Below are 13,825 nucleotides of genomic sequence, written 5' to 3' on the forward strand. Positions count from 1 at the left end.
GTGTCCTGAAACAATCTGAAACAATCAGCAGATATGCAGTTGTCATCTTGAGGTCAGGTCCTTCCCGTCATGGGTTTTCTACATCATTGTTACTAAAGGAAGGGAAACTTCTGTATTTTCCTGAATACAGAGGATTGGGTAAATACTCAGTTTTCTGAAGCTTTAAGAGAACTTTTTCTTTATTCCTCACAGATTTCTAGCTATCCCTCTGTTTTTCAAGCCAGAGTACATTTAGATATAAGAGCATCTTATTTGAAATTATAAACAATTGTAGATTCAGGTTAGGAAGTGTAATATTGGTCAAAACCAGCAGTGTACTAAGTCAAGACACATTCATGCTCTTTAATTGGAGGATATAATCCCAAGGTGGCTCCATTGACTCATATCACATGTTCCTTAAGTTATGTCTCATAGCAGGTCGGCCCACATTCCTGACTAAGCTCCAGTGGTCTTCTCCAAATTTTGCCAAATTTGCCTGATCCATTGAAATGAAGGAACAGCATGTTACCAAGTCTTTTCTCTCTATTCACTTGTTACTGTGATGCTGACACCTTTGTCTACACATTTTCATTATCATGATGTTATTATTGTGTTGAAACCACCAGAATTAAGTTCTCCTCTAAGATCTTTAACTTAAGGTCTTTCTGGTTCCAGAGGTTTAAGTTTAGGTTCTGGGCATGAGAATGTAGGCACCTTTGGATATATTATTCTGTTTAGTACTGGAATTGTCCATTATTCCACCTGAACTTTGGTGACTGTCTCCTATTATTCCAGAGAGATAACAGTAGCACCAAGCCCTGGGGATGCCTGGTCATTGTGTAAATCTATTATCTGAGGATGACATGAAAGAAAGGTGTTGTTTTCTCTTTTCCATTTTCATTAGCTGTGATGTCAAAACATGTTTTTCATTGATTGGACATCTAAGTACTGTATTATGAAAGATGGAAGGTTTTCACAGAATTAGTCTTCATGATGATATATTTTTTGAAGCAGATAAATAAGAGAAAAGTTAGAGGGTTTTTCGGTGGCATAGAATTTTAATAATTTCCTAAGTTCATCTGTACTTCCACCCATACTTTGGGTGTATAATACCAGTTACAGTCATTGGTTCATTACACCACACTTGAATGACATCATTTATTTGTTTGTAGCAGTGATGACTTATGTGGGGGTATTAGAATGTTTATTCCTCCCACCCAAATGAAATTGCCCAAACAACTGTGTTTGTAATCATTATGAGACTACTGGAATACATGCAAGCTCATTTCAGGCATCCCTAACTAGAATATCAACAATTGCCAATCGCCATTTGCCTTTATATTACACAGAGGGAATAAAGCACATAGTGGTTATGGAGTCTCCAGAACTGGTAATATTCATAGTTAATGGTGTGTAATGAATACCAAAATTATAAAACTCAACAGGGGACATGTTTCTTATTAAACTAATAAGGGTCCAGGTAGTCAGATATTTCAAGAACATGATAAATCTTAACTTCCAATCAAATATTATTGTCTGAACACAATTATTGCCTCTCCATAGTAAAGAAGTTATGTCTGTCAGCAATGATGTAAGTGCATTACAGATTGTATTTTTGGAATTATGCATACATAAAGGAAAAATTAAACAAGAAATGCATTATCTGCATTTTTCTCAGTGCTGAGACTACATCACCATCTCCTCTCCCATTTGATCTTATCCTGAAAGAGTGAAGAAGATAAATATTATACATAAATGTATGGAACTTGAAATACTCATTCTGAGTGATCAAACTTATACCTAGAAATAGAAGCACCACATGTTTTCTCCTATGTGCAGGTATTACCCTTGAAACATTATGTTTGTGCTTCATCTAGTATACCCATGGATATCAGTAAATTAGTCAGGGGCCATATCCATAGAAGGTAAACTGTTGGTAGATACAACAAACTACCATTATGGAATGAAGAGAATCAAGGTACAGCAAAGATTAATGGTAGGGTGTGTTTGATGATATAGTAGGAGTTGGGCAAATGTGGTGTGTGTGTGTGTGTCATTTCATTATTTTCATATTAAAATTACTGCTGTAGGATTTTTAAAAAATATATATACGTAGACATGTTGTAGATAACTCTGATCTTGTATTTTGATGCTAATTTCAATTTCCCCACTGGGGCTTCAAACAAAGAGTGAATCACAGACCCAGGTGACTTCCTGTGAACCTTCTGCCCACCTTAACTTGTATAAACAGGCTAGAGACAGTGATTGAGCAGTAGAAGGGAAGGTAGAGCTGAAAATTTTGGTGGAGAGGAGAGAGAGAGATAACTATTGAGGAGGAGGACGAGGAGAAGGAGGAGTAGGAGGAGGAGCAGCAGCAGCAAAAGCAGGATCAGGAGAAGGATGGGGTAGAAGAACAATGGAGCAGAAGCACATGGCCTGGAAAAAGCATAAGTTATAAGGGATCTTATAAATGGGGAATAGAGTAGTGTAATGGTAATTCTTCCCAATCTAGGCATGCAGCTTGTATTCATAATCATTGTGTTTTATTTGACCAGGCTTATTTGGGCTGGATATTTACTGCAACATAGGCATATATTGAGCATTTAGTTGGTGTTATCATAAAAGAGGTAACATATCTCATACGAGACACCACAGGATAAGAAATAAAGTCCCAGAGTCAGGATCTCTTCAGGAAGCCTCAACTCGCCTAGGTGGCTTTTAGTGTATTAAAAGGTGACATGGTAAGTGTGGTGAAGAATAGTAATCACCTGTCCAATTGCCTGTGAATACTGAGAGATAATACATGCCTGGCCTGGAAAACTACATCAACTAGCACATTATAGCAAATAAACAAAATAAATACATAATGTAGCAACAAATAATCACATTCTACTTGGGAATAAGTCTCATTCAACAAGTGCAGACTCTCTTATCTCTTGGAAATCAGGTCTTGGGGAACAAAAGTAAAAAAAATCTTTGCCCCCCCCCACCAAAAAAACACTTTTTTTTCTCTTTTCTTACTGCTTCAAGGAAAAATAATATCAGCATGATGACTAACATTGTGAAAACCTCTCATCTTCCATAATAAAGTACTTATAAGTCCAGGCAATGAAAAACTTATATTGACATCACAGCTACTGAAACTGGAAAAGGGAAACACCATCTTTCTTTCATGTCATCCTTAGAAGATAGAATCATTAATCCACAGGCATCCCCAGGACTTGGTGCTACTATTATCTTTCTGCAATAATAGGAGCAAGTTACCAAAGTTCATGTGGACAAATGCAAAATTCTACTACTAAACAGAATACTAAATACAAAGGTGCCTATATTCTCATGCCCAGAACTTAAACACAAACATATAAAATCGTGGTGGTTTCAAGAAGATCACTGGAGTTTAGTCAGGAATGAGAGCAGACCTGCTAGGAGACACCTCATGTGACTTGAGTCAGTAGAGCCACATTAGTATTGTGTCCTCCAGTTGAAAGAGCATGAGCATGTTTTATCTCAGAACACTGTGCTGGTTTTGGGCAACATCACATTTCCTAACCTGTATCTACAATTGTTTCTAGTTTAAAATAAAATGCTGTTACATGTGAATGTACTCTGGATTAGAAAAAACAGGGATAGCTGGAAATCTGTGAGGAAGAGAAAAAAAATTTCTAAAGGAACTTCAGAGACCTGAGTATTTACCTAGTTGTCTGTAGTGAGGAAAATAGAGAAGGTTCCCTTCCCATAACAACAATGATGTGGAAAACCCATGGCAGGAAGGACCTGCTCTCAAGATTACATCTTCATATCTGCTGATGTTACAGAATATGGTCAGACTGGCCCAGGAGCAAAGCTACAAACATTACCAGGACTCACCATGATTGCTATGCTCACAGGGCTGCTGTACCTTGGTGAGATATAAAGACGGGGAGTGGATACTTAAGTCTGCCAGGGAACCTACTCAACAGCTGGGTTTAATTTCACATGGACACTCTAGGGGATCCACTGTGGTTCTGAGAGAAAGGTTTTTTCTAGGTCTTATTTTGAAACACAAAACTGCAGTACAGGCAGGTGAGTGTTCATAGGTTGATTCTTGATTCTTCACTCTGATGAGAAAACCCTCGATTTTACTCTTTAGTGGGTCAATTTCTCACAATGGCGATGGGGATCAAAGCATTTATAGGCTAAAGTCTTGTTCCATGAGGTTGTTCTGTGCTAAGAGATTGTGTCTGAGAAAGATGTACTGCAACTCAGCCTTTGATCTCTTTACAGGACCACTCCCAAATCCCATCCTCTGGGCTGAGCCAGGCTCTGTGATTGCCATGTATAAACTTGCGATTATCTGGTGTCAGGGATCCTGGGAGGCCTAGGAGTATCTTCTGCATAAAGACTGAAGCACAGATCCTTGGGACATTGAATTCCCTCTGGAAACTGGAAATAAGATGAACTTCAACATTCAAATCATGACGTACACTTACCCATATGTATATAAGTGTTCCTGTAAGAGTGCTGCTGGCTTTTCAGAGCACAATGATACCATGGAGCTGGTGATAACAGGTGAGAGGACACTCAGGGAACTGGGATCTCACCTAAGAAGGAGATTTATTCTCCAAGATCTCTTATCTCAGAGTCCAATCCTGGAAGACAATTTGGTAGCTCATGTTCATTTTACATACTACCCCTTTTATCTTACGAGCCTATGAAAATTCTAGCCTGTCAGTCTGGCCAAGCCCTAATGTGACCTCTGGAGTTCCCATAGCTTTTAACTGTATCTCATCCACAGGATTTGGCAGATTCATTCTGATCCAGGATGGAAAACATCACCTCTCATGGCACCTGTGAAGGGAGCATCAGGTCAATCAGTCATTCCATGCTATTTTGTTCTGGATGCTGTTACTCCCAAACACAATGGAAACTTCAGATTCTATGGCCATTTTAGGAATAAAAAATATAAGAGTATCCAGTGGTATGTAAATAGGATTATACTCCATAAGTGTACAAAATTGTTAGTTAATAAATATTCACTATTTATAAATACAGAAAATCCATTCAAAGCAACATTGTAGAAAACAACAAATGTGAAGATTATGGCAAAAACAGTGTTTTCTTTTTTTCATTGGATATTTTATTTATTTACAATACAGATGTCATCCCCTTTCCCAATTTTCCCTCCCTAGAACACCCTATCCCATCCCCCCACTTCCTTTATGCTTTTATACCATCTTAATTACATGCATGTATTAAGGTCAGTTCTAGATTGAGGAACTAGCAATACAATAGATGCAAATAGTCAAGGAACAAGCAATACAATAAACACAAATAGTCAAAGAACAAGCAAGGCATTAAACCCAATTACGTGAACACTCCCATGATCACTGTTTCTAAGGGCTTATCAGGATGACCAAAGTATTATCTGAACCTACTTCCCTGTCCTAGCTGAAGGTCATTTTCATGTCTGAAAACTACTTCCTAAAATTTAAAATTCTAGCCTAAAATTTAGATTCCTGTCTGAAATTATTTCTTTTCTTTAATTAATTTTTTTATTGAATGTTTTATTTACATTTCATATGTTATCCCCTTACCCCATCCCCCACCCACCCAGGAATCCCCTATCCCCTCACCCCTCCTCCTGCTTCTCTGTGGATGTACCCCTACCTACCCCCCCACTCCCATCTCCCCATCCTCAAATTCCCACCCCCTGGGGTGTCCAGCCTTCATGAGACCAAGGATCTCTTCTCCCACCTATGCCCAGCAGGGCCCTCCGTTCTTACGTATACAGCTGAAGCCATGGATCCCTCCCTAAGTGCTCCCAGGCTGGTGGTTTAGACCCTGGGAGCTCTGGTTGGTTGGTATTGTTGCTTTCCTCATGGGGCCGCAAACCCCTGAAATTACTTCTTTGTTCTAGCCTGATATTTAGGTTCCTTCCTGAGATTACTTTTTTTGTTGTAGCCTATGATTTAGATTCCTACCTGAAATTACTTCTTTGTTCTAGACCAGTGTCATATTCCTGCCTGAAGTCTAATTCCTTGTCCTTTGACAATATCATATTCATGATAAGCAGCCCATTTCATTGTCCTTGGCCAAGGCTCTCCACCTTCCCCACCCCTTTTTATTTCATTAACAAGACTGAGTCTGTCTTAGGTCATTTGTCAGCCTGTTAAATTAAGAACTCTGTCTGGGGGTCCATTTTCAGGTTCAAGCCATGTTCTTGGCTGCCAGCAAGTTGATGTTGTTGAAGAAAAACTTTAACACAATGTGCAGGAATAAAAGTATTCCCAGGACAAAAAGGGCTAGCATGATCAAGCTATATATGCCATTTTAAAAGCTTGACCAAAATAGAAATACTGAACCCAGGCCATTGGTAATTTTATTTGTAGTATCTACCACATCAATGCTCAGCAGAGAATCATTCTTGAAATTCATAAGCTCCCTATATATTGTTAAAACATCCCAAGAGGTGTTAGAATTATGCCAAATACACTGCACATGTCATTAAACTTCTTCCTAATTATAATGAGTACTATTGTAAATTGTAGAGCTAACATGAATCCAATGATATTTGGCATGACACTCAAGATAGCTCCTTACCTTTAAATTCTGAACCTCCTTCCAGTAATTTGAATAGGATAAAGAGCATCAATCTCTTGTTCCAAATGTCTATCTAAATCCTCTGGTATACTTAACACATTAGTAACATTTTTTGCTAAATGATTAACAAAAGTAGCTGTCTTAACTTTGGTATCACAGCAATTGCAGAAGCAGTGGTGCTAGCAATTAATGTAATTAAAGCTGTTTTACCAGCAATAATCGAGCCCACTACCCTCTTGCTTCTGCTTAAAGCCTGACTCGTTTCTTCCAGTATTGCAAGTATTGAAGTATTAGAAGTATTGAACTTATGTTCAATACAGCTTCCCAGTCACCATTGTCAGAGCACTCAGCAAGCTCACAGGTCAGCATCATTCTTTGTCCTGGCATCAGCATGTCTCACCCATTGCTCTGGCAGCCACCATGCTCCTTCAGCATCCTGAAGAAAAAACACAAACATGCCTTCTTCCCAGTATTTAATACCTGATCAGGATCATGCCTTATGCCAGTAAGTGGATCCTTCCCTTTCACCTATGCATAAGTATGCCTACTTGTAGAGTGCCATAGACACTCAGCAGAAAGTTCCTTGGCATCCAAATTTTAAAAAATAAAACCTTTAAAATAAAAAGAATATTATTTAAATAAATTTGTGGCATACAGGGGTATATCTCTCCCTTTTTTATTTTATGAAGATATTATTTTAAGGTTCCATGGGTCCATTTCACAGTCGCTTGTCCTTGACAATTATAAGGAATCCCTGTAATATGGGTAATGTTAAATTGCTGCCAGAGAGTCTCAAATGTTCGACTGGGATAGCCAGTTCCATTATCTGTTTGTTTTCTTTTTCTTTTTTTTTCTTTTATTATTGGGTACTTTATTTATCTGCATTTCAGATGTTATCCTTTTTTCCCATTCCCCATCCCTAGAAACCCCTTAATACATTGTCCCTCCTCATATTTCTATGATGGTGTGCTCCCACCTACCCACCCACCCACTCCCACCATTCCTCCTTCAAATTTCCACTTACTGGGGCATCCAGCCTTCAAGGGACCAAGGCCATCATCTCCCACTGATGCCCAACAAGTCCATCTTCCTCTACAAATACAGCTAGAGACATGGGTCCCTACATGTGTGTTCCCAGGCTAGCCGTTTAGATCCAGAGAGCTCTTGTTGGCTGGTATTGTCGCTCTTCCCATGGGGTCACAAGCCCCTTCAACTCCTTCAGTCTTCCCTCTAACTCTTCCACTGGGAACACTGTGATCTGTTTGATGGTTAACTGTGAGCATCTGACTCTGTATATGTCAGGTTCTGGCATTGCCTCTCAGGAGACAGGTATATCAAGCTCCTGTCAGCATGCTCTTCCAACATCCACACAGTGTTTGCATATTGTGATTGAATCTGGGAAGGATCTCCATGTGAAGCAGTTTCTGGATGGGCTCTTTTCCACTTTCTGCCCCACACATTGTCTCATATTTGCTCCTATGAGTATTTTGTTACTCCTTCTAAGAAAGACCGAAGCACCCACACAATGGTCTTAATTTTTCTTGGGCTTCATGTGGTCTGTGAATTATGTCTTGCGTATTATGAGATTTTAGGCTAACATTCACTTATCGATGAGTACATACCGCGTGTGGTTTTTTTTTGTGATTGGGTTACCTCATTCAGGATGATATTTTCCAATTCCATCCATTTGCCTAGGAATTTCATGAATTCATTGTTTTTAATAGCTAAGTAGTATTCCATTATATAAATGTACCACATTTTTTTTTAATCCATTCCTCTATTAAATGACATCTGGGTACTTTCCAGCTTCTGGGTATTATAAATAAGGCTGCTATGAACATACTGGAGCATGTGTCCTTGTTATATGTTGGAGTGTCTATTGGGTATATGCCCAAGAGTGGTATCGCTAGATCCACAGGTAATATTAGATCCAATTTTCTGAGGAACTGCCATACTGATTTCTAGAGTGGTTGTATGAGCTTACACTCCCACTAAAAATGGAGGAGTCTTCCTCTTTCTCCACATCCTCACCAGCATCTGTTGTCATCTAAGTTTTAATCTTAACCATTCTGATTGGTGTGAGGTGGAATCTCAGGGATGTTATGATTTGCATTTCCCTAAAGACTAAAGATGTTGAACATTTCTTTAGGTGCTTCTCAGCCATTCAAGTTTCCTCAGTTGAGAATTCTTTGTTAAGCTCTATACCCCATTTTAATAGGGCTATTTGGTTGTCTGGAGTCTAATTTCTTGAGTTCTTTGTATATATTGGGTATTAGCCCTCTATCAGATGTGGGATTGGTGAAGATATTTTCCCAGTCTGTTGGTTGCCATTTTGAACTATTGACAGTGTCCTTTGCCTTATAGAATCTTTGCAATTTTATGAAGTCCCATTCATCAATTCTTTTTTTTTTTATTTTTTTTTATTTTTTTTTATTTTTATTTTTTTTTAATTTTTTTATTGGATGTTTTATTTACATTTCATATGTTGTCCCCTTACCCCATCCCCCACCCACCCAGGAACCCCCAATCCCCTCACACCTCCTCCTTCTTCTTTGTGGATGTAACCTCTATCTACCCCCCCACTCCCACCTCCCCACCCTCAAAACTCCCACCCCCTGGGGCGTCCAGCCTTCATGAGGTCAAGGATCTCATCTTCCACCTGTGCCCAGCAGGGCCCTCCACTCTTATATATTCAGCTAAGGCCCTGGATCCCTCCATAAGTGCTCCCAGGCTGGTGGTTTAGACCCTGGGAGCTGTGGTTGGTTGGTATTGTTGCTCTCCTCATGGGGCCACAAATCCTTTCAGCTCCTTCAGTCTTCACTCTAACTCCTCCATTGAGAACCCCATAATCACTTCAATGGCTAGTTGTGAGCATCTGCCTCTGAATATGTCAGACTCTTGAAGACCTCTGAGGAGACATCCATATCAGGCTCTTATCAGCATGTACTTCCTGACTTCCACATCAGCATCTACCTTTGGTGACTGCACATGGGATGGATACTCAGGTGGAAAGGTCTTCAGACGGCCCCTCCTTCAGTTTTTGGCCCTCGCTTTGTCTCCATATTTGCTCCCTTGAGTATTTTGTTGCTCCTTCTAAGAAGGACCGAATCACCCCCACTTGGTCTTCCTTCTTTATGGACTTCATGTGGCCTGTGAGTTGCATCTTGGGCATTTTAAGGTTCTGGGCTAATATCCAATAATCAGTGAGTGAATACCATGTGTGTTCTTTTGTGATTGGCTTACCTCACTCAGGATGATAATTTCTAGTTCCATCCATTTACCTAGGAACCTCTCAAATTCATTGTTTTTAATAGCTGAGTAATACTCCATTGTGTAAATATACCACATTTTTTGAATCCATTCCTCAGTTGAAGGACATCTGGGTTCTTTCCAGCTCCTGGCTATTATAAATAAGGCTGCTATGAACATAGTTGAGCATATGTCCTTATTATATGTTCGAGCACCTTCTGGGTATATGCCTAGGAGTGGTATAGCTGGATCCTCGGGTAATGCTATGTCCAATTTTCTGAGGAACCGCCACACTGATTTCCAAAGTGGTTGCACCATCTTGCAGTCCCACCAACAATGGAGGAGTGTTCCTCTTTCTCCACACCCTCGCCAGCATCTACTATCACCTGAGTTTTTAATCTTAGCCATTCTGACTGGTGTGAGATGGAATCTCAGGGTTGTTTTGATTTGCATTTCCCTGACGACTAAGGATGCCGAGCATTTCTTTAGGTGCTTCTCGGCCATTCGAGTTTCTTCTGTTGAAAATTCTTTGTTAAGCTCTATACCCCATTTTTTAATAGGGTAATTTGGTTGCCTGGAGTCTAATTTCTTGAGTTCTTTGTATATATTGGATATTAGCCCTCTATCAGATGAAGGATTGGTAAAGATCTTTTCCCAATTTGTTGGTTGTCGTTTTGTCCTATTGACAGTGTCCTTTGCCTTACAGAAACTTTGCAATTTTATGAAGTCCCATTTGTCAATTCTCGATCTTAGAGCATATGCCATTGGAGTTCTGTTCAGGAACTTTTCCCCTGTGCCCAAGTATTCGAGGCTTTTCCCCACCTTCTCTTCTATTAGTTTCAGTGTATCTGGTTTTATGTGGAGGTCCTTTATCCACTTAGATTTGAGCTTTGTACAAGGGGATAAGAATGGATCAATTTTCATTCTTCTACATGTTGTCCTCCAGTTGAACCAGCACCATTTGTTGAAAATGCTGTCCTTTTTCCACTGGACAGTTTTAGCTCCTTTGTCAAAGATCAAGTGACCATAGGAGTGTGGGTTCATTTCTGGGTCTTCAATTCTATTCCATTGATCTTCCTGCCTGTCTCTGTACCAATACCAGGTAGTTTTTATCACTATTGCTCTGTAGTACAGCTTGAGGTCAGGGATGGTGATTCCTCCAGAAGTTCTTTTATTGTTGAGAATAGTTTTCGCTATCCTAGGTTTTTTGTTATTCCATATGAATTTGAGAATTTCCTTTTCTAACTCTGTGAAGAATTGAGTTGGGATTTTAATGGGGATTGCATTGAATCTGTAGATTGCTTTTGGCAAGATGGCCATTTTTATTATATTAATCCTGCCAATCCATGAGCATGGGAGATCTTTCCATCTTCTGAGATCTTCTTCAATTTCTTTCTTCAGAGACTTGAAGTTCTTGTCATAGAGGTCTTTCACTTGCTTGGTTAGATTCACACCAAGGTATTTTATATTATTTGCAACTATTGTGAAGGGTGTCATTTTCCTAATTTCTTTTTCAGTCTGTTTATCTTTCATGTAGAGGAAGGCTACTGATTTGTTTGAGTTGATTTTATAACCAGCCACTTTGCTGAAGTTCTTTATCAGGTTTAGGAGTTCTCTGGTGGAAGTTTGGGGGTCACTTAAGTATACTATCATATCATCTGCAAATAGCGATATTTTGACTTCTTCCTTCCTATTTGTATCCCTTTGACTTCTTTTTGTTGTCTAATTGCTCTGGCTAAGACTTCCAGTACTATATTGAATAGGTAGGGGGAGAGTGGGCAGCCTTGTCTAGTCCCTGATCTTAGTGGGATTGCTTCAAGTTTCTCTCCATTTAGCTTGATGTTGGCTACTGGTTTGCTGTAAATTGCTTTTACTATGTTTAGGTAGGGGCCTTGAATTCCTGATCTTTCCAAGACTTTTATCATGAAGGGATGTTGAATTTTGTCAAATCCTTTCTCAGCATCTAGTGAGATAATCATATGGTTTTTTTCTTTAAGTTTGTTTATATAGTGGATTATATTGATGGATTTCCGAATATTGAACCATCCCTGCATTCCTGGGATAAAACCTACTTGATCATGATGGATGATTGTTTTGATGTGGTCTTGGATTCGGTTTGCTAGAATTTTATTGAGTATTTTTGCATCGATGTTCATAAGGGAGATTGGTCTGAAGTTCTCTTTCTTTGTTGGGTCCTTGTGGGGTTTGGGAATGAGTGTAATTGTAGCTTCATAGAACGAATTGGGTAGTGTTCCTTCTGTCTCTATTTTGTGGAATAGTTTGAAGAGAATTGGTATTAGGTCTTCCTTGAAGGTCTGATAGAATTCAGCACTAAAACCATCTGGTCCTGGGCTTTTTTTGGTGGGGAGACTTTTAATGACTCCTGCTATTTCCTGAGGGGTTATGGGACTATTTAGATGGTTTATCTGCTCCTGGTTTAATTTTGGTACCTGGTATCTGTCTAGGAAATTGTCCATTTCATCCAGGTTTTCCAGTTTTGTTGAGTATAGGCCTTTGTAGTAGGATCTGATGATTTTTTTAATTTCTTCAGTTTCTGTTGTTATGTCTCCCTTTTCAGTTCTGATTTTATTAATTTGGATACTGTCTCTGTGCCCTCTGGTTAATCTGGCTAAGGGTTTATCTATCTTATTGATTTTCTCAAAGAACCAACTCCTGGTTTTATTGATATTTTGTATTGTTCTTTCAGTTTCTATTTGGTTGATTTCAGCCCTGAGTTTAATTATTTCCTGCCTTCTACTCCTCCTGGGTGTATTTGCTTCTTTTTGTTCTAGAGCTTTTAGTTGTGCAGTCAACTTGTTAGTGTGTGCTCTTTCCAGTTTCTTTTTGTAGGCACTTAGAGCTATGAGTTTTCCTCTTAGCACTGCCTTCATGGAGTCCCACAAGTTTTGGTATGATGTGTCCTCATTTTCATTGAAATCTAAAAAGTCTTTAATTTCTTTCTTTATTTCTTCCTTGACCAAGTCCTCATTGAGTAGAGAGTTGTTCAGTTTCCATGTGCACATGGGTTTTCCATTGGTTTTGTCATTATTAAAGACCAGTCTTATTCCATGGTGATCTGATAAGAGGCAAGGGATTATTTCAATCTTTTTGTATCTGTAGAGGCTTGTTTTGTGACCAATTATATGGTCTATTTTGGAGAAGGTACCATGAGGTGCTGAGAAAAAGGTATATTCTTTTGTTTTAGGATGAAATGTTCTATAGATGTCTGTTAAGTCCATTCGGTTCATAACTTCTGTTAATGTCAAAGTGTCTCGGTTTAGTTTCTGTTTCCATGATCTGTCCATTGCTGAGAGTGGGGTGTTGAAATCCCCCACTATTATTGTGTGAGGTGTAATGTGTGTTTTGAGCTTTAGTAAAGTTTCTTTTATGTATGTAGGTGCCCTTGCATTTGGGGCATAGATGTTCAGAATTGAGAGTTCACCTTGGTAGCTTTTTCCTTTGATGAGTATGAAGTGTCCTTCCTTATCTTTTTTGATTAATTTTGGATGGAAGTCGATTTTATTTGATATTAGAATGGCTACTCCAGCTTGTTTCTTGGGACCATTGGCTTGGAAAATTGTTTTCCACCCTTTTATTCTGAGGTAGTGTCTGTCTTTGTCACTGAGGTGTGTTTCTTGTATGCAGCAAAATTCTGGGTCTTGTTTGTGTATCCAGTCTGCTAGTCTGCGTCTTTTTATTGGGGAATTGAGACCATTGATGTTAAGAGATATTAAGGAAAAATGATTGTGGCTTCCTGTTATTTTTGTTATTAGAGGTAAAGTTATGTTTGTATAGTTATCTTCTTTTGGGGTTGTTGGAAGATTACTTCCTTGCTTTTTCTAGGTTGTAGTTTCCCTCCTTGTGTTGGCGTTTTCCATCCATTATCCTTTGAAGTGCTGTGTTTGTGGGAAGATATTGTGCAAATTTGGTTTTGTCATGGAATATCTTGGTTTCACCATCTATATTGATTGAGAGTTTTGCTGGGTATAGTAATCTGGGCTGGCAATTGTGTTCTCTT

At 39.0% G+C, this 13,825-nt stretch overlaps 1 pseudogene; it reads left to right on the top strand.

Annotated features, from left to right (window-relative positions):
- The first annotated feature begins 3,847 nt into the window (after positions 1-3,847).
- On the top strand, positions 3,848-6,844 carry LOC114627354 (annotated as a pseudogene).
- The last annotated feature ends 6,981 nt before the right edge of the window (positions 6,845-13,825 follow it).

Source organism: Grammomys surdaster, unplaced genomic scaffold (genome assembly GCF_004785775.1).
Source record: "Grammomys surdaster isolate TR1022 unplaced genomic scaffold, NIH_TR_1.0 252, whole genome shotgun sequence".
NCBI classification, from domain to species: Eukaryota; Metazoa; Chordata; class Mammalia; order Rodentia; family Muridae; genus Grammomys; species Grammomys surdaster.